The 24479-nt window shown below is 40.7% G+C and overlaps 1 protein-coding gene across 5 annotated transcripts in view; it reads left to right on the top strand.

The window, feature by feature from the left end:
* Positions 1 to 24479, top strand: part of ERC2 (ELKS/RAB6-interacting/CAST family member 2) — a 1638183-nt gene that overhangs the window by 163356 nt on the left and 1450348 nt on the right. The gene's annotated exons all lie outside the window — the stretch shown is intronic.

The raw sequence follows: 24479 nt of genomic DNA, 5'->3' as shown, positions 1-24479 counted from the left end.
ATTAGAATGCAATACAATCATAAAATGGCCATTCCCAACTAATAAAATGGGATCATAAATCTGTAAAAAAAAAAAAAAAAAAAGTCTCAGGATGACAAATGGGGAAGGGAATAGGGCAAAGAAATAAAGGGATGGTGAGCCAGGAGAAGGAAGCTGGCAGGGGCACTGCCATTCTCCTGGACACGAGGATCCCCACCTATCCCTCTTGGTCCAAGGATTACAGGTTGATGAACTTAGCAGGCAAAAATATTAATCATTTTGTGATTTGTTTTAATGCACATGCTTTTGATGTTTGATCTCATGACCTATTGTTTGGTCAATATTGTTGTAGCTAGGGGCCAGGGTACCTGAGCTAAGAGTTTAAAGGTGAATTTTAAAAGCCTGGCGCATGCATAAATTAGAGGATGTGTACAAACGTCAGGCTTACTGAATTTTAAAAGCTGGGTAGATGTGTTCGTATCTCCTGCTGTGTGCACATCTGACTCTATTTTGAAAAGAGGTATGTTGTGGGCGAGGTCGGAGCGGGGTTTGGGCATTTTGCGGTGTGGCCAAGAGATGTGCACATAAATTCCTGCGCACAGGTCCACTGCTATGTAAGTTTACTTCTGCTAGGGAGGAGGTGTAAGTTTAAAAAAAAAATTTTAAGCCAGCCATTTCTGCCAGGTTTAAAGGTCTGGGATAACTGGGGGGTGTGCAGGCTATCAAACCTGGGGGGTTTGGAGAACCTAGCTCTTAACTGTATGAACTGATGAAACTGGAAATGACGTGGATGCACGTCTGTTATAAAATACTCTTACTTACCCAGTAGAATCGGGATTTGTGTGCCTAGGCTCGTGTCCATTTCAAATTGGGCGTACATGTGCGTGCATCCCGGCTATTTTAGACCATGCCCGCAAGTTATAAAATGGCTGCATATTTGGGCACGTGCTGATGCACACACGCCAAAGTACGTCTGCGTGCCGTTTGAAATGTACCGTCTTAGAATGGAATTTAATGGTGCTAGAAAAGGAGGAGCATCCTTGAGGGACTACCATTTGAGAGAAAAGGGAGGGCCCTTGATTGGGCATCTTCATGGGTGACTTGGGTAGTACTGCAGACTTTCTTGGCTTGTGGGAGTTGCAGTGTTTGATGTCCCAGAAGAGTCACCTGGCATACGGTGAGCTCAGCCTTGCTGAAGAGAAGGATATTATTGCTTGAAAACATAGAAGTAAAATTTAAGACCCACGCGTGTACATTGACGCGCCGATTTTATAACATATGTGCATATATGTATGTGTGTTATAAAATCGTCTATCCGCATGTACATGTGTGCCCAATTTTATATTGACGTGTGCATGTGCGCGCCGATGCTGTCTCGAGCGCGTAAGTGGGGGGAAGTTTTGTAGGTACGTACGCCGATGAAATAGGCCTTTTTTCCCAGTTCGCTCCCAGTTCACCCCAGTAAAGGAGAGGACTTCCTAAATCCCCTAGCTAACTTGCCTCCGTTTTACCCTATTAATCCTGAGCCTTAAAACCCTGCTGACTAGCCTAGTTACAACGGGAGCGGAACCAGCGTGGGGGGGTCAGGAGCACGTGACGGCCGCGTCACGAGTGACGCGGCCGTCACTTGGTCCACCGCGGTTCCGCTCCCGGACCCCTCGTTGGACACAAACGGAACTTTTGGCCAGCTTGGGGAGGTCAGGAGGCCCCCCCAAGCTGGCCAAAAGTTCCGTTTTGTGTCCAACGAGGGGTCCGGGAGCGGAACCGCGGTGGACCACGTGATGGCTGCGTCACTCCGACGTGACGCGGACGTCACGTGCTCCTCGCAAAGGAATAGAGGAATGGCTTCCTGACTCCCCGCTGGACCACCAGGGAGTTTTGGTAAGTCTTGGGGGGGATTAAGGAAGGTGAGGGGTTTAAATTTTTATTTAGGATCAACGATCGTGATTTCCAACGTATTCAACATAGCTATGTTGAATAAGTTGGAAATCCGATCGTTTTCACCTCATCACTTTTTTAAGTTAAAAAAAAAAAAAGTAGCGTTTTACATATAAGTTCAAAACGAATGCACACCCCTACTCCTCCCCTCTGCCCTCTGTCTAGCCCTACCCTGCCGTTCTCCCGCCACACTCCCCTACCTATCCCCTTCCCCTCCTGCCTCCTCTCTGTCTCTTTCCTCCTCCCTATCTCTACGCCTGTCTCTACTCCTCCTCCTTATCCTCCCACTCCTGCCCTCTTTTTCCTCTTCATGCCTCTCCTATCCTCTTTCCCCACACCTTACAGGCTCCATTCTCTCCACTCTGCACTCCTCACTCCACACTCTTCCACACTCCACCACCATTCCTCTTTATTCTGCATTCCTCCTCTACTCCACCATTCCTCCACCACTCTACTATGTCTCCACCACCATCACCACCACAAAGACAAACAGATAAACTTGACAAATGCACAAAACCTTCCACACACAGATAAAGACAAGAGACAAAAGTAAAGGTAAACAGATGAGAACAGATTGCAGGACAAATCACTCAGAAATCGCTATGAACCTCCACTAAACTCCAACCAAGAATTCACCTCCTTTCCTCGCTCTCCCAGCTCTGAAACTCCCTGAATGAGGCAGCTTCAGGAAGTTGGTATATATAAACAAAATAATGCACCAGACATAAAATGACATGCAACATGGTAAATTATCGTGATTTGTGAAACTTACCTATGCAATGTGGTATATCAGAAATGTCCTAACCATGCCCCCCCCCCCCCTTTTTTTTATTGTGGATGATAATGCGCTATATTTAATCTCTATTTATACCATTTTGATGATTCTAGGCCTTAGTTGGCTAAATTCTATTCAGATAATATTTAGCTAGATAATTGTCCAAATATTAATTTAGCCGGCTTACTTATGAGTTAGCCAGCTAAATGCTTTTGAATATGGACTTGTATAAGTATTTACCGTGAAATGTTCATAAAACATGATTGTTAGGAAACTTTAACCATGTTTTCTTGTGTTCGGTGTATGCTATGCAGTTCTCTGGTCATAAAAGTTTATTAAGAACATAAGAAAATGCCATACTGGGTCCATCAAGCCCAGCATCCTGTTTCCAACAGTGGCCAGTCCAGGCCATAAGAACCTGGCAAGTGCCCAAAAACTAAGTCTATTCCATGTTACCATTGCTAATGGCAGTGGCTATTCTCTAAGTGAACTTAATAGCAGGTAATGGACTTCTCCTCCAAGAACTTATCCAATCCTTTTTTAAACACAGCTATACTAACTGCACTAACCACATTCTCTGGCAACACATTCCAGAGTTTAATTGTGCGTTGAGTAAAAAAGAACTTTCTCTGATTAGTTTTAAATGTGCCCCATGCTAACTTCATGGAGTGCCCCCTAGTCTTTCTACTATCCAAAAGAGTAAATAACCGATTCACATCTACCCATTCTAGACCTCTCATGATTTTAAACATCTCTATCATATCCCCCCTCAGTCATCTCTTCTCCAAGCTGAAAAGTCCTAACCTCTTTAGTCTTTCCTCATAGGGGAGTTGTTCCATTTCCCTTATCATTTTGGTAGCCCTTCAATGTACCTTCTCCATCGCAATTATATATTTCTTGAGATGCTAAAATATTCTTATCAGCTGCTAAACTATCTTTGATCTGAGTGCCAGGAACATCATTAATTTTAAATAGGAGACAACAAAAACAAAATGGCACCCAAAAATGGATCAGCAATTCAGTCAATTTATTTCCTACTGTACTTCATAAAAATGCAGGGAAGAGACCTAGAAAGATGGTATCCAAAGCCATACAACTGCTAGGAAATATTTTGTTTAGTGATCTTTCTATTGACATCAAGACTTTTAAATCTTTTAATAGCAATGGTGGAAATTATATCCCAGTGTTGGCATCTTTTATTTTTTATTCTTTAGTTTTTCCATCCAGAAGATCTATAATCTGATCCAGATCAAAAATATGGAAATTTCCATTATACTTATTCACATATGAGTACATTTTCTTAGTGGTTTTATGTGGAAAATTAGCATATATGCAAGTAGCCTGTATTCGTGTATATAGTATTTTATAAACTTCAGAAGTATTCACATGTTTGGTTTTGCGTGCACATTTACCTGTGCAAAAAAGAGGCAGTTCTGAGGCATTCTGGGGCTATTTTATAAGAAATATACACAACTAAGAGATTTTATAAGAGATTTTGTGCAGGTTACTTCCCTTCCTCCACATTTTTCACTGGAAGAACAGGTAGGCACCCTACTTAAGTTGCTGAAGCTCTGACCTCCGCCTGTGTAGTATCAGGGAAGCAAAAACTTGAGCTGTCAGCTCGTTGGTTGGAAGCATTCAAAAAAATACATCTGTGTAGGTTATTATCTTGCCTTTTTATGTGTAAAACTGATATAGCATCCAGCTTACTGAACTTTCTATGTTGAAATAGTATTAATGGGAGATAAAAATAAAGCTAATAAGTACTAGGAACTTTCTGTTCACTCTCTGGGTACACAGCTTCTTGGGTCTGTTCTCTAAAAAGGTCCAGTAGAGGATCAAAGCGCTGTCAGCCATGACAACCAGAAGAAACTTTGATACAGAGGTAAAATCATCTATCTATTTATATAAATATATATATATATTTTTAGCCTCCTATGAGCATTTAGTGTTAGGGAATAACAATACTCACCTGTAGTGGATCATTTCAGCACAATCAGCTCTGCATTCAGTTGTGTTAATGTGCTGGCCATTAAGCTATTCTTTATTATATATGAGCATGTTCCATTATCCTATATATCATACTCAGAATGTAGTCTCTTTTTTATTCAGTTTATTACAATTGTCTAAAGATCTGATACTGATGTTGTTAGTTTATTGGCTATTACTTTAGATTGTAAGCTTTTCTAAAGAGCCATGTTTTCAGTTCCCATTTGAAACTCTTTCTTTCTATTATCAGACGTAGTGTCTCTGGGAGAGAGTTTCATAATTTGATTGTTTTCCATAGCAGGCCCCAGTCTCTTATTTGCGTTGTGTGCTCTGTGATGTAGGCATTTTTAGAAGTCCTTTATCTTGCGATCTTAGGGTTCTCTGTGGTGTGTATGGTTGAAGAGTCACTCTTAAATAGGCATGGGTTACTGTTGTTGTTGTTGATATTAAAAATTAGAGTTAATAATTTATAATGAATTCTGGATTATACAGGAAGCCAGTGCAGTGCTATCAGCGAGGGGATGTGGTCAAATTTCTTGTCCCTAGTGGTAGTCTGGCTGAGGCGTTTTGTAGTAGTTGTAATGGTTTTATGAGTCCAGAGGGAAATCCTACTAATAGAAAGTTGCAGTAATCTATGTTGGAAAATATTAGTGTTTGTAGAACAGTGTGGAAATCCTGTATTATTAGTAAAGGTTTCAGTCGATGTAATATTCTTGCTGCTCCAGCCTGTGCTGCCGTTTATTTGATTATCCTTTGAAATGCAGTCAAACGAAAGGGAAAAGTGATAGTCTTCCCTCCGGATCCTTCTCTCTTACTGGGACAGCAAACTATCACCGCTTACCGACCTCAGCAGTAGTTCTTCGGGACACAGAGGACTCTGATGTGTACTGCAGCAAGGGAGAGCCACAGATACTGGCAGATGAGGTTTCCCTTAGCCCAGGATTCCAGGCCCCACCGACGCAGAGAGGTGATCAGACGTATGAGACTGCGCACCTAGTATGCTCGCGATGGAGGGGTCACTTGACCATATTCTGACACCCTCGTTTGACTCACTTTCTTCTATTGAAATCAGCAGAGAAGCAGATGGTAATCTCCCCCTTAACCCCTCTGTGGCTGGTCCGCTGAGAATGGGAGCCAGTGGTGAGATCTTCTATGCCTGGTATTCCCTGAGAAGCACAAAACAGCGATGGCGGTGAGTCATTTATTGTACCATTTCATCCAGAGGTGGTGACTTTGGAGGCTATTTTGGGACTTAGTTGCTGGCTTTGGGAGTTCTCTTATAGCTCTTAATGTTAAAATGGACCTTTTCTCCACTAATTGTCACTCAAAATCATCCGAACATCGGGAACAATTTACTGAAATTAACTCTAAAAATGTCTAAAGTTGGAGACAGTGTCCATTTAATTCAGGAGTTTAACGCTGCAACGATGAGAAACCATAATGCTATCTCCAGGCGTATTGATTTTGAACAATTATGAAACATTTAAACCTACGTCTTCTGAATTTCCCCAAAGTATTAGGGGAAATTCCATTTGTCACCTTAAAGAAATATTTTCAGGACTTATTAGGGTTTGATCCGGAGCAAATGCCTGCTGTTAACACATTTTCTTTCAAAAAGAACTCCTGCAGTCTCGATTATAGATTTTCAAGTCAATTTGACCAATTTTCTTGAAAATTCTACACTTGAAGTTTTGGACAGGATTACTCTTTTTAGTCTTCTTTATTTCCTCTGTTGCTGTAAGCAATGTAATGTGGAATTACTTCTGTAGGTTTTATGTTTCTATTTATGGTAAAATTGTTAAGATATTTCTAGATCTTTGTCAAGCTATTCGAGTTAAGAGGAGGGCCTTCCTTACCTTAAGTCAAGAAGTTGTATCCTTAGGTTTTTCTTTTGTACCTCGTTATCTTTGCGTTATCAAGAGAGGCAACGAATGTTTCATTTTGTTTTTTCCAGAGCAATTGAAATCTTTTTAGATGCCAGTAGGCTGGTAACCTCTTCCCTAGTCCCTCAATAATAATTCAGTCATGATCGTATAAATTTAACTATTGCTTATACTATGTTAAGCTCTTTCTGGTGTATTGCTTATATGATAAGCTCCCTTTACTTCTTATGCCTCTTGTAATGTATTTATCTGCTTGGAAGTAGAAGCCCTCATTGCATATTGTTTTTTATATATAGGGTTTTTTTTTTTTTGTGATTGTCAATGTTGGATTCTATGTGTTTCGTCCACAAAGAACTTGTCTTTGTTTGGAATTTGAAAATTTAATAAATAAATAAATAAATGAAAATCTGTGTGGCACATGCTGGGCCGATATATATGCTTAGTTCCTGTCTTTTGCTCGCTTAGGGCTTTTAAAATTCACCCGCATATTCATTACTTTGCACTTGTCCACATCAAATTACTTCTGCTATTTAGATGCCCAGGCGCCTAGTCTCACATAGTCCTTTTGCAATTTTCACAATCTGCTGCTATTGTAGACGTTTTTGTGGAAATGTATATATTTTTCATTTGCATTGAAGTCCTTTTGAGAGCAGACACTCTTCTTTCTGAAAAATCACTTAATTGCAAATGACAGGAAAACACCTGTTCAGGTATCCTTTTGATAAGAAACAGTTCTTAAGAGATTGTTAATTTTGCAACAATACTTTTTTTTTTTTTTAACTTTTTAGTAATATGCACTTTCCAATTGGTCTCTGACCAAACCTTGAAGCTATGAGTTGGATATAATGGGTAGATTTAAGACTACCTTTGATATATAGTACTTGCTGGCTGTTAGCCATCTGTTAGAGAGAAAGTCTACAGATGGAAGTGTCGAAATCAGCTAGGAATCTGTAATATCCTTATTGGTGGTTTGTCTTCCAAAGATAGTATAGCATGTCTGTATCCTCTCAGTGCTGTTTGGCTTACCAAAACTTTGATGTAAGTGAAATTAGCTCTTCTGAGTATCATGTTTAAGCAGGTGAACATACTGATATATGTTTTTAAGCCTTAGACTGATCTGAATACAAAGTTGATGCATCCTGCACCATGGTTATTGATGTGCATGAAGCTGTATGAAGTGGACAGACCTAATTGTTTTTCATCACTAGGTGGCAGGCTTGAATGTGTTTTACCTTGCAGCTGGTGCTCAACATCTTTGCAGAATAATTTAGATAGAATTTGTTGACCTCGCAAAATTTTGTTTGTATTGCAGTGAAAGAAAAACCAAGAATGCAATGACTTTTCATTTTAAGATGATAACCGACCCATTTTACGAACCCTCTTATAAAATATATTTAGAACTAAAGACAGCTTGGAACACTTGAATAGTGAATGTTTTTGAGCTTGTTAAAAATATATATTGAAACCTTCTGTATACCAGGTTTATCTCTTAGTCAGTCAGATAATTGCCTTAAGAACAGTACTTGAATAACACTTTTCCAATTTACAGAAAAATTGTTTTAAGGCACTATCTTGTGACTTGCATTATATTAGGATGGATGATGGTTTTAGTAGCCAAATAGAGATTTTGAAATACAGATAAACTCCTGAGGAAACTTGGACAAAATGCGTGGTCAACTGATTAATAATTTGGCTTTTCATCCTCAAGAAATCTCAGTTTATGAATTTCATCAATGAAAGCTGCCCCCAGTGCAGCTTTGTTTCTGTCAGCTATCTTGAATTTTGCCTTCTAATGGTACACATTTCCATGAACAAGACCATTTTTCTTACAATTTATTTAAGAATACTTATAGTTCCCTGATCTTACAATAATACCCTCAGCAGAGTACAGGCCATATATAAAACACATAAAAAGAAATCAGGCTAAAAAGAAATTGAGCATACTCCACTGTTGTACAGCTTTATAAATATATTTGTTATGATTAAGATGACATGCAGGTGCACATTTGTGCGTTTTCATTGACCTGCGCCCAGGGACACAGCTATTTTATAACATATACATGTATATGCGCACATGTTATAAAATAGCCTGGCTGTGAGCACAAAAGTGCGAAAAGTGTAATATAAAAAATAAAAATAAATAAATAAATGTGCGCGGAATTTTAAGTGCATGAGTGCCTATGTGTGCAAATCCGCTTCTACCGCGTAAGTGGGGGGATTTTAAAAGGGATGCAGACCGATGCATTTGCCAGTTTTACTAGTTCGTTCCCAGTTTGCCCAGTTAACATTACCCCAGACCTTTTAAACCCCTCTGAAATGGCTTATGTTTTTTGTGTGACTTACATGCCATCTATAGCAGAAGTAAAGTTACGCAGAAAGGGGCCTCAGCGCGTGCCGGATCGTATAAGTATTTATGCACAAATTTCTGGTTAAAGTCCTGAAACTCCCATGTACCGCCCATGCCCTGCCCAGACTATGCCCACAACCTGCCTCTTTTTGAGTTCTGAGTTGTGCATGCAGTGGCATTTATGCGCATATGCAGGCAGCTTTTAAAATCCACTCTGTGTGTGCTAGCTCAACATATTTGCACATTTCCTAATAAATATGCGAGCTAGGCTTTTAAAGTTCACCTTCAAGCGAGTAATACATTTTTAAATACATAAAACAATTATGACAGCATGGAGATATGGCATTTTTAAGCTTTTAGACATAGTAAACTATAATGATAATTCAGTGACGCTTTTGAAAAATAATGATCACTACTAGGTAGATATAGAACATGATTATAAAACAATAGCAAAAGTTGCTTTGGTTATGTAGAATGCATGGTAGTCAGCAGTATGATACCACTGAATGGTTTGTGACACTTTTGCTTGTGTTATATTAAAAATAAAATTGCAAGGCATTTTGTTTTTTGTGTAATTTGTTTTCTCTTGCTCAGTTTATTTTTGCTTTTTGCTGCAGGGTCAAATCAGAGAGGGGTTTGGAATAATTGTGAGAAAGAAACTACTTGCATTGGGTCAAACCATACCTACTTTTTATCTTTGCACTACTTTTAAAAGGGAAATTACAAACATACTTTTGTTTGAAAGTTGAGGTGGGTACGATATATGTGCTGTCATTTGCACCTACTTCTTTTAGGGGCAGCATTTTGCTGAAAATATTATATGTGAAGATTTAAAAATGTCATCTACGAATGTACCTTTCCTACCCCGACCTAAAGCCCCCCCCCCCCCCCCCCCCCAGGAATAGAGGCATAGCTACAGGTGGATCTTGGGAGGGAGGACTGTGTTCTCTCACTTTTGGCTCAGGCCCCCCCCCCCTTCCCTAGCAGCAGGGTCATGCCCCACCTAAGTCAGCCCTTTAAAAGTGCATGAGTTAGAGGGTCAGGGAGGCCTTGGAATCTCTGCCAGTCAATGATCCCTTGCACCTTTAAGAAGGTTAACTTGAATAGGAAACACTACTGCCCTTGGGCTAGACATGTAAAAGTTTGAGGCCATCAAAGCTTTTGTTAACTTTTAGCAGGTAATTATCCCGTCTGCTCTCAGCCCCCTTAAAAGGTCAGAAATGCCAGAGCTGGGTGGAAGCCTATTTATGTAATTGCTTTTCAGCATCCTGAGAGATTAACACTTGTATAAAACAGCTGCCTTAACCACAGAGGGAGAACAAAAAATGGCAGAAACAGGCCAGGGAGCAAGGAGATACCGAGTGTTGCTAGAAATGAGTTTTGTTGCTCAGCCCTGAAGACCTACATAGGATGAAGGCTGGGTGGAGCAGCTGGGCCTCAGTGTCCACCCATGGTAACTGTTGGCACCCCCTTCCTGCCACTCAAAAAAAAATTTCATTCTGCGAAGCACTTGCTGGGAACACCTCCTCTCAGCGCAGCTAAAAGTACACAAGTTGTGGCAAATGGTACAGGCTTTCAGCCGCATTGAAGGAGGGCAGTTTTCAAACGGTGTGCTTTAGGGCACAGTATGCATGCTTTTTACCAGTGGGCTTTGCACATATTTTCAAAGTGAAAATAGATACATACTTTTTGCTTTGAAAACATACCATGAGCACAAAGTCTGCACGGTTACTTGAACCTGTTTTTTTCTTTTGGGTAAATTTTTGCTGGAAAAGCGCTCATGAAGATTTGACAGTGCCATTAGGGATGATAACTTTCAGATAGGTGCGAGGGCGCACATTTACACATGTGCGTCGGCACACTCCCAGGGACGTGGTAATTTTATAACATACACGTGTATGTACGTATGTTATAAAATAGCATACACATATAGGTGTGCGTCCTATTTTGCAAATGGGCACACACAGCCGTGTGCATCCTGGTCTGAGTCGCATAAGTAGGGGAATTTTTATAACTGGCGTGCATCCATGTCATGACGAGTTTCACCAGTTCATCCACCAGTTCACCCAGGTAGAGCTAGGTCCTTCAATCCCCCATGATTTAATAGCTTGCAGTCCCCTCAATTATTCCAGACCCGTTAAACGCCTCAGAATGGCTGGGCTTTTTTTTTTTGTGTGTGTTTTTTTTTATTATACCTCCTCCATAGTAGAAGTTACATGGCACTGGACCTGGGTATACCCAGGCATGTAAGTGTTTCCATGCATATCTCTTGGCCCTGCTCTGGAATGCCCATGCCCTGTCCAAACCATGTCCCTTTTTGAATCAGAGTGAGATATTTGCGCATCAGGAGATGCATGTGCATGTAAATGGCTTTTAAAATCCCATGCATGCGCACGCATCTCCCGATTTTGGCACATGTCTGGCTTTTAAAATTTACCTCTATGCATGCGTTTTCCTTCCTATGACCTAAGCGTGCTACTGGGAAAGCCTCCTCTCAGTGCAGCTAAAAGTATGCGAGTTATGGGACAGCTCACAGACTTTTAGTCTCAGAGGATCAATTAATGCAGGTAAAATGCTTTTCACCTGCTTAAATTGCTTTGAAAATTATCCTGCAAATGAAAATATTTCTGTTAGCTAGCTGACAGTCTTTCTGGAAGTAGCAGATTCGATATAAATTTGTATGTGTTTTTTTGACAAAAAATGTAAATGGAAGTAGTGGAAAATTTTAAAGAACTTATTTTTATCATTTACAAAAATAAACTGAGGTCTTTATGATAAACTACAGGATATATATTTTTTATGCTTTAATTTGGGGATTAATAGCCCTGTCAGAAAATGCAGGGTTGATAAATAACATGACATTAATGGCATAATACTGTACAGTGCACATGGAATTTATATGGTAAGTGGGTACAAAATTCTGTAATGCAGCGCTAGAACAGGTCATGTTGTTACAAAGTTAAGAAAAAAAGACCTCCAGACAGATGAACCAGATGAAAATCAAACTGCCAGTTTTGCTCTTAGCTTGCATATCAGGATTTTTGGCTTGATTGCTATATATTCAAATATATTTGGCAGTATTTCTAAAAACACTACTTTACTATACTGAGCATTTACAGTGCTGGACTTTGTCTTTCATACAGGAAGCCCCTCTGGGCTTCTCTAATGTGCTAAAAAAGATCTTGTCTAAAACTCAGGAAAGTAAATACCAGAAAACAGTTTTGAATAAATTTCAGTAACATGAAGAGAGAACTTTTTAGGGCATGTGCATTTTGTTTGCATACTATGTATAAACATGCAGTCCATGCAGTGTGCATGTATGTTAATGCATGCCTGCACTGGGCATATTATATAATATTGAATAGTGTATATGTGTTTCTGATACTTGCTTTCTTTTTTAAAACTATTTATGGATATGTTTTTTTTTCTAAATTGTAGTCAAAATTAAAATTAACAGCCATGAAACAGAAGAAAAAATGACTTTGTGAGCCTCTAGGCTAAAGATTGGAAGCATTTTTGCTAATACCTTAAATCCTGACAGAGATTAGTTACTTTACAAGTCTCAGTTAATGTTCCGTTAAATAAACTTCTCCTCATGTTGAGGACTGGTTTTCATGCGGTCCTTGATGTTTTTGGCTCATTTCTTAGATTTCATTCATAAGGGTAGTATCTTGACTGAAACTTCAGAAATGTCACTCTGTGGTGCACTGAGAAATCTGGTAGCTTGGTTGAAACAGCTAACATATCCATCAACTTAAATATTACACATGATCAGGGTATCACCATGGGCACAGATATCCAAATTTTATTTTTTTTATTGGCCACTCTGGATTTTTATTTCTTTAGATTTTTTACACTGCCTTACTAAAGAATTCCGCAAGGCAGTAACAAGATTAAAAAAAACAACATGCTTTTAAAATATATATATATATAATACCATGAAATAAAAAAGATGAAAGAGGATATAGATCAACCTAATAAAAACATGCAAAAGATATTTAAAACACCATAAACCAAACAAGAATAGACAATGTACAAAAATGTAAGTAATAAAACAGTATTCTAATAACAGAAGAAAACTATAAAAGGGAGTAATAGCAATTGTATAAGTATAATACATTTTTTATTATACCATGATTTGGGCTTTTTTTTTTTTGCTAACTGTAAAAGTTCTTTGTGTTAGTGTCACAGCAGTAGAATGAGCTAAGCTTTTTTAAAAATAAGGTTTTAGGTTCCTCTCCTTTCTTGTCCTTGTACATCAATTAAAAATGGATTTGGAGAAACTTTACACACAAGGTACTTAGTAATTTTAGATTTTGAAATAATGCTCCTATTGCCTTCCTTTCTATGTGATAAAAATAATTTAATTTAGTCACAGTCTTGATTGAGAGGTGACGATGGCATATCATGTTCATGTGTTTTAGATTTAGTCTATGACCTGGTGTAAATTTTGTAAAAAGAAAACTTTTATTGCACACAGGGCTTGATTCATTATAAAAACACATTCCCATGGTTACAGTATGAAGAAACACTTTATAAATCATACCCTGATTATTCAAATTCTGGAGTAATGCTCTAGGCAAACTTTGGGCCTGGGTACTTGCCAGGTTCTTATGGCCTGGATTGGTCACTGTTTTAAACAGGATGCTGGGCTTGATGGACCCTTGGTCTGACTCAGTATGGCATGTTCTTATGTTCTTATTAAGCTTTTTCCCATAGACACAGAATGGGAGAATAATGGGAGATTTCAGTTACTTCAGTATTTATTGGGTCAGTGTATCATCAGGACATGCTAGAGTGGTGACGTCACTCGGAGGGGGACGTCCCCGAGATTCCCGCCATGACGTGGATAAAGACGTGGGTGGCGTGCGCGCGCGCACCCTAGGAGGCCCTCAGGAAATCCATGGTGAACATCGTCACCGTTGCCGTTCCGAGGACGCTGGAGAGAGCGGCATGAAGACACGGCAGCAGCCATCTTCCCAAGGCTTGAGAGAGAAGGAAGAAAGGTGAGGCACAGAGGTTGAAGCCGTCTGAGTCTGATGGACGCAACACATTTCCTGCCACAACAGGTTGATGTTTTCCGACCTGAAAACCTTCCTTCTCCAAAGCAGCACCAGGGCTGCCAGACTGGAGTTGGGACTTGGTTACTATATCCCTGAAAGTCTCATCTAGAAATCTCTCTGTCTGCCTCAGCTCCTCCAGGTCTGCCACTCTAGCCTCCAGAGATCGGACTCGTTCTCTAAGAGAGGGGAACTCTTTGCACTGGGTGCATAGATACAACCTCACACTGGCAAGTAAAAAATCATACATTTGACACTCGATACAAAAGCCTGGAAGGCTCCCCACTTACTTCTGGACTGCTTCCTTCATCCTCCTTACATCTGGTAGTGACCTACAAGGGGGTGATTAAACTCTTGACAAGGCCTGAGGCAATCCTGTATTTAAGTTAAAAGGCTGATTCATTTTTTTATATGAAAATCTCCTACCTTTAAATCAAAGGATGAGCTAGGGGTGGATGGGAGGGAGGGACATCAAAATACCCAAACTCCTGTCTTCTGCCTGCCTTCTGTCTAGTTATTTAATACAGACACACACACACTAAAGAATATGACCCAATAGTTTACTTGTCCCCAAAAATTTTTAAATTCTAAAATTTCCCAAAGCAGTACTTATTGATTTTTTTCAGCTACCAGCAAGCAAGGTGATCTTCTCTTCTCAGTGGTCCCACAAGTTCTAATATGATGTTACCAGTCAGCTCACAAGAAATTGATTTAATTTGTTCTATTTGCAGAAAACATAGATTTGCTTGATTTTGCTTCTTTTTCTGGTACCAACCTATATTTTTGTCTCTTATCATGAAAATTAATTACCTGAAATATCTACTATAGTTTTACTAATTAATTTCCTCCTGAAATTAAATTTATCTAAATTACTTCCTTGTGATAGTCTACCAACCAATGTCCACTCCCCTAACTAGTGGGTTAGTCTATAAAGTTAGAAGTGAAGGTAGGGAGGGGAGTTGGGGTGGGAGGGGGGCTCCTTCCTTCTACTCTTTCTAAAACTAAGTAGAAAAATGCTTAAGAAACAAAACAAAAAAAAAAAAGGCAATGCCAAAAGTTCCTTTTTCAAAAATTAAAAGAACAAAAAATTATTGATAACAATTATCCCCTTTCAAAGTAAGGTCTCTGCAGTTGAATTCAACCAGAAAAACTTACCTGTTGTGGCTTAGCTCCTCCAGTAAAGGCAGATTAGTTCTTAGCTGTGGTGACCTATATGCAGAGCTCAGATCCTGATCCAATTAACACAGGTAATGAGCTCCTTTCAACTCCCATGCTTCAAAGAAAACGCTCTCTCTTTGAACTGCTAAATCCAAAGGCAGAAACAAAAGACGTGTACATATGCACGCATATGTTATAAAATAGCCACATCCCTAGGTGTTGGGTGACCTGTATGCCCACGTGCTGCTTTTAAAGTTACTGTCTCTGTTGCTAAAAATGGAGAGAACAGAAGCACAACCTAACAGTATGTGTTTGTATTCATAGCTCCATTCTCTGCCTCCTTCAATAATGAGTTCTGAGGGCTGACAAAATAAAGTGGTTAATATGAAATGTTAGAAGTCTTAGTGGAAACTGAGACAACCACAATGCTAGGTTTATCTGGCAAGATGTGATGTTAGAATCAACTAGTAGCTGAGTCTAGAAATCCTAGTGAAATACAGTTATTCATATAGCCAGGTTTGTCTGGCAGGCTATACAGGGAACTTTGAAGACCAGATTTTCAGGCAACGGCCACATTAGTATTGCTGGCTATTTATATTATCACAGAGTTCTGTGATTAGGCAAGGGAAAGATGGGCGTTGGAAGGAGCTAAGTTAGGATCTTGTATGCTCTTCTTCCTCTGATGGTGGACTTCAGAGGAGGAAGACAAATAAAGACTGTCTTGGATAAGGAGAAATCTTGCAGGTGGTCACATTATGTGACTGGCAACTGGGATGCATCCTTAGCAGTGTAGACAGAAAAATTGGGCAGACTGGATGGGCCAAATGGTCTTTGTCTGCCATCATCTACTTTGTTACTAAGGGGGCAGTTTTCAGAGAGATCTCACTAGTGGTGGGGTTAAGGTAGGCCAGAAAAGTAACCACAAGGATTTCATTTTGAAAGCTCTCTGGCTGCTTTATCATGCACATTTTGCATGAATTTTCAAAGGGAAATTCATAACAACATAAGAAATTGCCATGCTGGGTCAGACCAAGGGTCCATCAAGCCTAGCATCCTGTTTCCAACAGAGGCCAAACCAGGCCACAAGAACCTGGCAATTACCCAAACATTTGCCTAATCTTGTGGCCTCTGGGCCTCTGCTTTACCTTGGCTTGTGGCCTCTGGGCCTCCTGCCTTACCTTGCCTTGTAGCCTCTGGATCTCCTGCCTTGCCTTGTTGCCTCTCTTGACTCCTGCTTTGCCTTAGGCCTCCTTGGTTTGCTCTGTGGCCTCTGAGCCTGCTAGATTCTTCTAGCCTGCCTTGCACCCTGTTGGACTTTCCTGTTTTATTATTGCATGTCCACTCCTTGTCTAGCCCTGTCCTAGTTCTGCCTTGCGCTGTCCTGTACAGTCCCTTATCTGTTTCCCAGTCCTTGCCCTTGTTCCTGTCCCCCTGGTCCAGCCTGCCCTCTGTATCCAGCCCCAGCCAGTACCTATATCCAGCTTCCAGCCTGCTTAGCCTTGTCCAGCCTATGCCTGATCTCGGCTTCCAGCCTGTATTCAGCTTCTAGTCCGTACCATGATATTCCACAGAAGACTAGTCTTACTGGCCCCCAGAACCCAAGGGCTCAACCTATGGGGGAGGGGATTTGCATAGGCAGAAGATCAGCTCTACTCTTGTCCTGCAGCCCTGTACTGCTGCTGTAGAAGTGCTCCCTGACTCCAGCCAGTCTGACTTGATATAATGGTTTTAATTGGTGATTACTTGGTATAGCATTTATTACAACAGAGAAGGCTTGTATAGATTCAGGTATATATATAGTATTATTTCTACTGCTGAACTGATCAAATTTATAAAGAATTTTAAATTATATAGTATTTTGAACATGAATGAAGGGAATGCAAATTTTTTTTATTTTAAATTTTTTTTTTTTTTTTTGCTGTGCAACACTCTTGGAAAATTTTGCACTAATTTAATTCCATCAGTGCACATTGAGGATTCTTAATCTTAGTGTAGGAAATATCAGAAATTTTTACCACTGTATGCAACCAAATATGAATACTGACCCCACAAGAGGGACAATGACTTCATAAGATGGGCGCTGACATGTATGTTTCAACAGAAAAACAAGATGAGGAACTTTTCACCAGGTTATCTGATCTGCCTGTTTAAGTTAGGGCTATAGCTTCTTTCCGTAAACAATTAGCTAAGCCCTGCCCTGAACAGGGACAGGTCACAGAGACGAAAACAACCCAAATCTGCCTGGAGATGAAAAATAGCTTATCCAAAGGGCATTTTATCAGATTGGTCAGCCTACAGAAAAGCGCACAGTGCCAGACAGCTCACGGGTAAAGAGGTTGCAGGACCGAGATCAGGTTCTGGTTCAGAGTCGCAACACAGCAGAAGCAGTGATGCCCCATGGGAGGGGGGCCAGCAGTGTGAAATGGAGAAATGACCCTGTCCAACCTGCTGCTTGACTGTCCATGAGTTTCTTACATATTCATGCTTTGCCTGTTAAAGCAGCCAGGGAGAGGGCTCAGGGGGCTGGTGAATCATTAACACCTGAGGACAGCACCCGAACAGGGCCCCCCCCCCTTCCTTGTGATGAAGCAGATGAGCTCTGGTCCTGCGCATGTAAGAATCCATGCTGTTACGTGGCTGCTCATCTTGAACCTGTATTTTTTCTTCTCCTGGGCTCAGATCATTCTTAGCCGAGCAAGCAACTGGGGTCAAGAACTCCTGCTTCCTTCAGCACAAATTGTCTCCTCAGAGACTGCTTCAGGGTGAAATGGAAGGTAATCTCCTAAAGTTATGGGGTTAGTTAGCTAGTTACATTTATTAATATACCCTAAGCAACTCAAGGTCTTGAATAAGTTACTAATGATGTGGAGTTTTACTCAGTATAAACATGCTGAGCAGCAATGACTATAGAGATATGTATTGTCTATATTATTCTAACTGCTAAAACTGAAAAGTCTGACATAAGTCAGATTCTGTGGATAAAAACATCATCTTTTCTGAGCTATTTGGATTACAGAGGTATAGGAAGTGATAGAGGTATTTGTCTATAGCACTGCCCATCCCGACAGGTGCTGGGGGAGGGGGGAGGAGGTACACTATATCAGACAAGTTACAGAACACCCTTGTATTGCTTAAACTAGAGTATGGGATGTTTTAAACAGGGATTCTCATAACCAGCCATTGCTGTTCCCCTCTGCAGTGGTGGTTCTGCTGCCTTTTGATAATTTCACTGTTCTTATCAGCAAACATTTAAGTCATAGTTACCTGTGATGAGTTCTATTGCTGTATAGCTGCCTGCACAGTAACTTGTTTGGTGGAAGTCAAAGTTGAGGGAACCATATAGGGATCTTATATTTTTTCTTTTTTTAAATACTCTTTATTTTCAAAATTTTTACACATTTCCAGTCATATTAACGTTAAAGAAAAATGACAGCGAAACATATAGGCAAAATATAAACACTAAAAAGATAAACGAAATGTGTTGTCTAGTAAGACCACAAAGGGGGCCTGAAACTAAAGGAAAAAGAAATGAAAGGAGAAAAGAGCTGTACAATAATAATTTACACTCCTATTTTAACATTGACACCAATGGAAATAACCACCTAAGGAGGTACAATCAAGGGTGTTTCTCTGTTTTGCAAGAAACCTTCTAACTGATGAGGATCAAAGAAAATATGCTTAAGTACCAAGTTTAACAATACACTTGGAGAAGAAATGATACTCCCATATCAATCACTGGTTGTCTTTTTAACAAAAAAAGGTTTCCTTCTCAATTGAGTCACTCTAGCGACATCAGGAAATATAGCAAGTTGTTGGCTTAAGAAAATTTTGTCAGTAGCACGAAAAAACATTTTCATAGTCCATATTTTATTAGATTCAAGGGCAAATACAACAAGTAAAGTAGCACAACCATAAATTTCAATCTGAGAATCATGTAACATAGCTGTCAAATTATCTATAGGATTTGGTTGTAAAGGAGGACTACTAAGTGATGAGGGTACCTGCCTAGAAGATAAGTAGAAAGCTTTAGTAATAGGTGGAATTGAGGATTGAGGGACTTTGAGAACCTCAATATAAAACTTCCTGAGCAGCTCAATAGGAGAAATAGATTTAGGAAAATGTAATATTCTCAAATGTATTCTCCTAGAATTGTTCACTAGAACTTCAAACCTTCAAAGTCACATCACTTTTACTTGGTCACTCACATTTTTGCTCCAGAAGGGATATATACTGCATGTTTCCCTTTATAACTTGGTCTTGCCCAGAAATCTGATTTTGAATTTGACTAACAATTGCAGTGACATTATCAAATCTAGATCCTAACAATTGTTCCAATCCCTAATGGCAGTCCAAAGTGACTCCATGATAATCTGCACAGGTCTCCCAGAGAAATTGGCATGTTGAATTGCCAGAAATAGGGGATCCCAAAAAAATCATTGGAAGACACAATTGGACCCTGGGAAGACAACTTCACTGCCCCCCCCCCCCCCATAGAGGAATCATTCAGAACACCTTGCATTGGTTCCTGATTCACCTGAAGACCAAGTGGAAGTGCAGACTCTAATGCAGGTGGTAGGCAGCGGTCAGGGCTGAGGGAGATAGAATTTCCAGAAGTGGATGGAGAACTCCTGCCTAGCTGATTCAGCCCTGAAGGGGTACTTGAGCTCGAAGGTTGAAAAAATCCCTGAATGGTTGGCTGGGTCATTGAAGAGGAAACTAGAAGATTGGTGGGGGGGTGGAGAATGGGAATTGAACAGTTCCCTTTCTCTTCTTCCCCATAGGACCGAATGGGGAAACAACCAGAAGAAATAATGAGGAGAGAGCACTTACTTGAAGAAATCCTCCAAAAGACAAGAAGACTGCACCAAAGATCTTTGTTGTGGTTCACAGAATGAGACAAAGCTGCGCGCCCCTTTGGCACGCATGGCTTCAGCAGCGAGCTGGCGGTGGCTGCACACCGCAGCACGTCCAAATTTAAAGGCCTCTCCTGGCGTACCGGGTGGATGACATCAGTCGCCTAGGACAACCAAGAAGGGAATTGCTCCGGGGCAAAGTTGTTCAGCAAGACAGCCGGCGGTTAGGGCTCCAGATAGCAGATAGAATGCACTCTCACAGTCCCCTTAAAGGTATATTTCTTAAACTGCTGCATCAGCAGTATGTTTAAACTCTTTTCTACTCTCAGATAATGCTGGCTGGATTTCACACCTAATTGGCTGATGGCAGTGGTCTATTATTTAATGTTCTATGTGCCACAGTTCTTGCTGTATATTTACTGTTCCCTCATAATTGCTGTTTGTTGCCATGTAAAGCTAGAGCTCTGTAAGAATTCTTAAATGCTACTTGTATTTTATAATGAGAAATTTTGCAGATGTGGATGGCATAGATCAAAAATATTTTCTAGTTAAAGAAATGTAAAATCTTTTCCAGATGAAGCCAATTATTGCTTTTTTTCACGCTCTGGAATACCAAATATACATTGCTTTAAGAATAGTTTTAAACAGTAACATCATGAAAAATAAGATTTTACAACAGGGATTCATTTTAAAGATGAAAGTCCATGTGCAAATGGGCAAAAACAAGTATGTGAAATGTTAGTTTTCTTTTTCAATAAACCATTTGAGCTTTCTTTTCTGGTGTTTCTCCCATTCCAATTCTTAATTTATAATTATTTTGAGATTAGTGACTATAAAAGTTATGTGAATGTTGACATAAGCCTCATCTAATGGAGAAAAAGCAAGCAAGATTCTCATCTACTATGGAAAATGCAATTCAAGGAAATAGATGTTAAATATTAGCAGTAACAGGAAGTTCTGAATGCTAAAATGAATACAATTACCTATTTTTAGGGGAGTGGATGACTGTGGACTCTGTGGGTTTTATCTTTTTTTCTGGAACAGAATCATGAGAGGAACAGGCACATGTTCTCCCATTGTCTAATATTCTCCTTTGCAACCCAGAGCAAACTTTTAAAATTCCCAAATATATGAACATTTTGAAGAAATAGTTTTGCAATTTTTTCTATAAAGCATTTCATTTGTATTCATCTGAAAAAGGGCTTGGGTGGGGAAGCTGCAAATGATTGGAAAGAGCATTATTATTTTTATATTTCTCTAAAAGCTGGCAGGGCTTTTAGGATAGAAGTTATTGAGACTGCACAGGTTCCCTCTTCAGATCTTGGGTGTATTGCAGAGTACCACCATTTTATTCAGTTGAATTGTCACACTAGATTGTAGAATTTATTGTTAGCAATATGTAAATGACCTTGTTCATCATTTGTAGTGGCATACTATAATTCTGTTTATTCATTTATAAAGATAAGGTGAATTGCATACAAATTTAAGTCAGAGACAGTAACATTAAGGATCATGTACAATAACAATAGAATCAAATTTACAGTTACAGTAGCATTATAGTAATATGGGTAGAGAGGGCTTACACTTCTCCCATGCCCGCCCCTTCACAAAGATCAGCACAATAAATACATATACAATTGAATGGGATTAAACAGGCTGCAGCTTTATTACAAGTAACAATTAGGAGCCGAGCCTAACGTACGAAAACAACCAACCCACAGTGTTCATCTGCCACCGACCAGCAAGATAAACACCACCAGGTTACCCAGCTGGTAGGTTAACATCATGAACAATAAAGCCACCCAGCCTGCAGGTTAACATCATTAACAATAATCATATGCACAACTCCCGCCACCGTCCAGCAAGGAGCTGTACATGGGACAACTGCACCCAGTTGTTCACACCAGAAATCCTGACATGACCACCATCAAGTCAGCCAGCTGTTCATCACCAGGCTGAATCCCCAGTCGGGCTACCAGCCACAGGCATAGGGAGAAACTACCTGTGATCCTCAAAGGTGCGGCCAGGATCCTCATGAACAATCACTTCCAAGGCCCCTGAAACGTATTCAAAAGCAAGTCCAAACCAATAAAAGACAGGTGAACCCCGCCTTTTTTAAACAAATCCTGAACCAGGTCCCTGACCACTCATGTCTAATATGGTAGCTCCACATTGAAGCCAGCCAAGAACTAATCTGCTGATTAGCCTTAGCTCGGCTCTGGTGCCATATTTTCTTATCCATCTCAGCAGGCCTTGGAATGATATCAGACCAGCAAATTACAGCAGCAGGTAACACAAGTAAAATAGACATCAAATCCTTTCTGACCATACTGATGAATCTGTGGCCAGACATCTTGCCCCAATCATTACCCCCGAGATATAGTCACCACTTGTGGATGCCTGAAACAAACAAGCCTTCGACACAGGCAAGGAATCAACTCATCCCACAGCATCCCTCTATACCCTAGCCAAAAAACAGTTACCCTTTACTGCCCCAAGTCCCGCTGTGCCCTATAAGGATGCCCGCAAGCATGCATATAGGCCCACATGATGTACGACTGGCCCACTATCCATGCAATTCTCCCCCAGCATGCAGAACCTGCAAAGAGAAAACCATTAGTACAATAAACACACTATGAAGCCCCAGTGCATATATACCCCACGAAAACATTGGACTTCTACTGCCCAGTTCTCCGAATTACACCACCTGACAAACCCGAGAAAGCTGCAGACGTTGCAGCCCCGATTCGGGATGAATGAGTCCTGAACCGACTGACATCCAAACCGAGTGCGGTCAAACCCGATCGCAAGACCATCTCAAACTGGTACTTGGTCAAAGGCCGCAAATCAAAATGAACCAGAAAACGCGATCCACCAGCTGGATGAATTCACCTAAAGGCAACTGTATTTGCCACTGGGCAGGTCTGCAAGCGTGGAACAGCTCTAAAGACCACCGAAGCAGCCCTACCGCTCTGATCAGTTTTTGACCTGGGAATATAGAAAATAATGGAGTCATTACACAATGTAATGTGTTGAGCTAACAAACCCAAGGACTCTGCCCCTTTTGCCACCTTGGCAACAAGTTCACTAATTCAGAAAGTGCCAAGAAAGGTGAGAACGAATGCTAAATGGAACAGGCAGCATTCATATTACGAATCGCAAATGCTCGCCAAAACATCCCACAACCTAAGCAAGATATCATAGGTAACAGGTAACCACCCGTCTGACTCCCGCACTGCGCCCCGGGACCATCCCAGTAACAAACGACGAACCAAGAATCTACCCATGGGAAAATCCCAACCATGAACCCGCATAAAAAAGGAAAACCTCAATAGCTGTCTTTAAACCGCAGCCTTCAAAAACCCTATCAGCCTTCACTTTTTCGATAAACCACAACAGGCAAACATCAGGGACAGGACCCCACCACCAGACCAAGGTTACAAGAAAAGACACCACCTTATCAGATCCTTTCACATAACTGGTCCAAGCGGAAGGGGCTAGGGATTCCCAGAGCAGCTTCCATGCTTCTGGGGACTAAAGTTCCATAGGAAAGGCACTACTGATGCTCTGCACTGATCTGCCTCTGGAGCAAGCTTCCGAAATAAGGCCCACTTCAAAGAGAAAGACAATCAGCCAAAGCATTAGATACCCCAGGCACATGACTAGCCCAGTCACATGCAGCCCTATGCAACGAAGCACAAATTCCCGCAACAAGTCAGAAACTAATATGCATTTCGCAGATTGCTTATTGATATCTTCCACCACACCTCACACCAGAAAACTACCTTCTTGTCTTGCAGATGCGAGCCCCATAAAGAGACCGTGACCACTATTGGAAACAGTTCCAAGAAGGTGATGTTTTTTGTAGAACCGGACTACTTCCACTCCTCCGGCCAGGAAGCTGCGCAGCAAGAGTTCTTACAGCATCAAAACCCAGTGAACCCGCTGCATCCATAAACAGCTTGAGGTCATGATTCGACAATGTCTCAGATTGCCATAGCGAAGAACCATTGAAGTCCGACAAGAACCGCTCACAAACACGCAAATCCTCTTGAATCTTATGCGTGATCCGAATGCGATAATTACTCTTTTTTTTTACATCTGCCATAGCGAAAGATAACCTACGCAGAAAAACTCTACCCATGGGAATCACACGACAGACAAAATTCAGACTACTCACTAAGGATTGCATCTGTCGCAAGGTCAACTTCTTACAAAGAAGCACTCTCCCTACCAAACTCTTCAAACCCTCAACCTTGTCAGAAGGCAACCGCGAGATCATGTCCATGGAATCCAACTCAATCCATAGAATGACCTATCGAATACAAAGTCCTTCGGTCTTGCCCTCCGCAAGAGGGATACCCAACCCAAAGGTGATATCCTGAAAGCACTGCAACTCCTCCAAGCAGGCTGTCAAAGCCCACAAACAAGAAATCATCTAAGTAATACACAATGTTCAAGGTTTCCGACCTCTCTGCTACTACCCAATGGACAAAA

Source organism: Rhinatrema bivittatum, chromosome 4 (genome assembly GCF_901001135.1).
Source record: "Rhinatrema bivittatum chromosome 4, aRhiBiv1.1, whole genome shotgun sequence".
NCBI classification, from domain to species: Eukaryota; Metazoa; Chordata; class Amphibia; order Gymnophiona; family Rhinatrematidae; genus Rhinatrema; species Rhinatrema bivittatum.
This window is presented reverse-complemented; position numbering and strand designations above follow the sequence as displayed.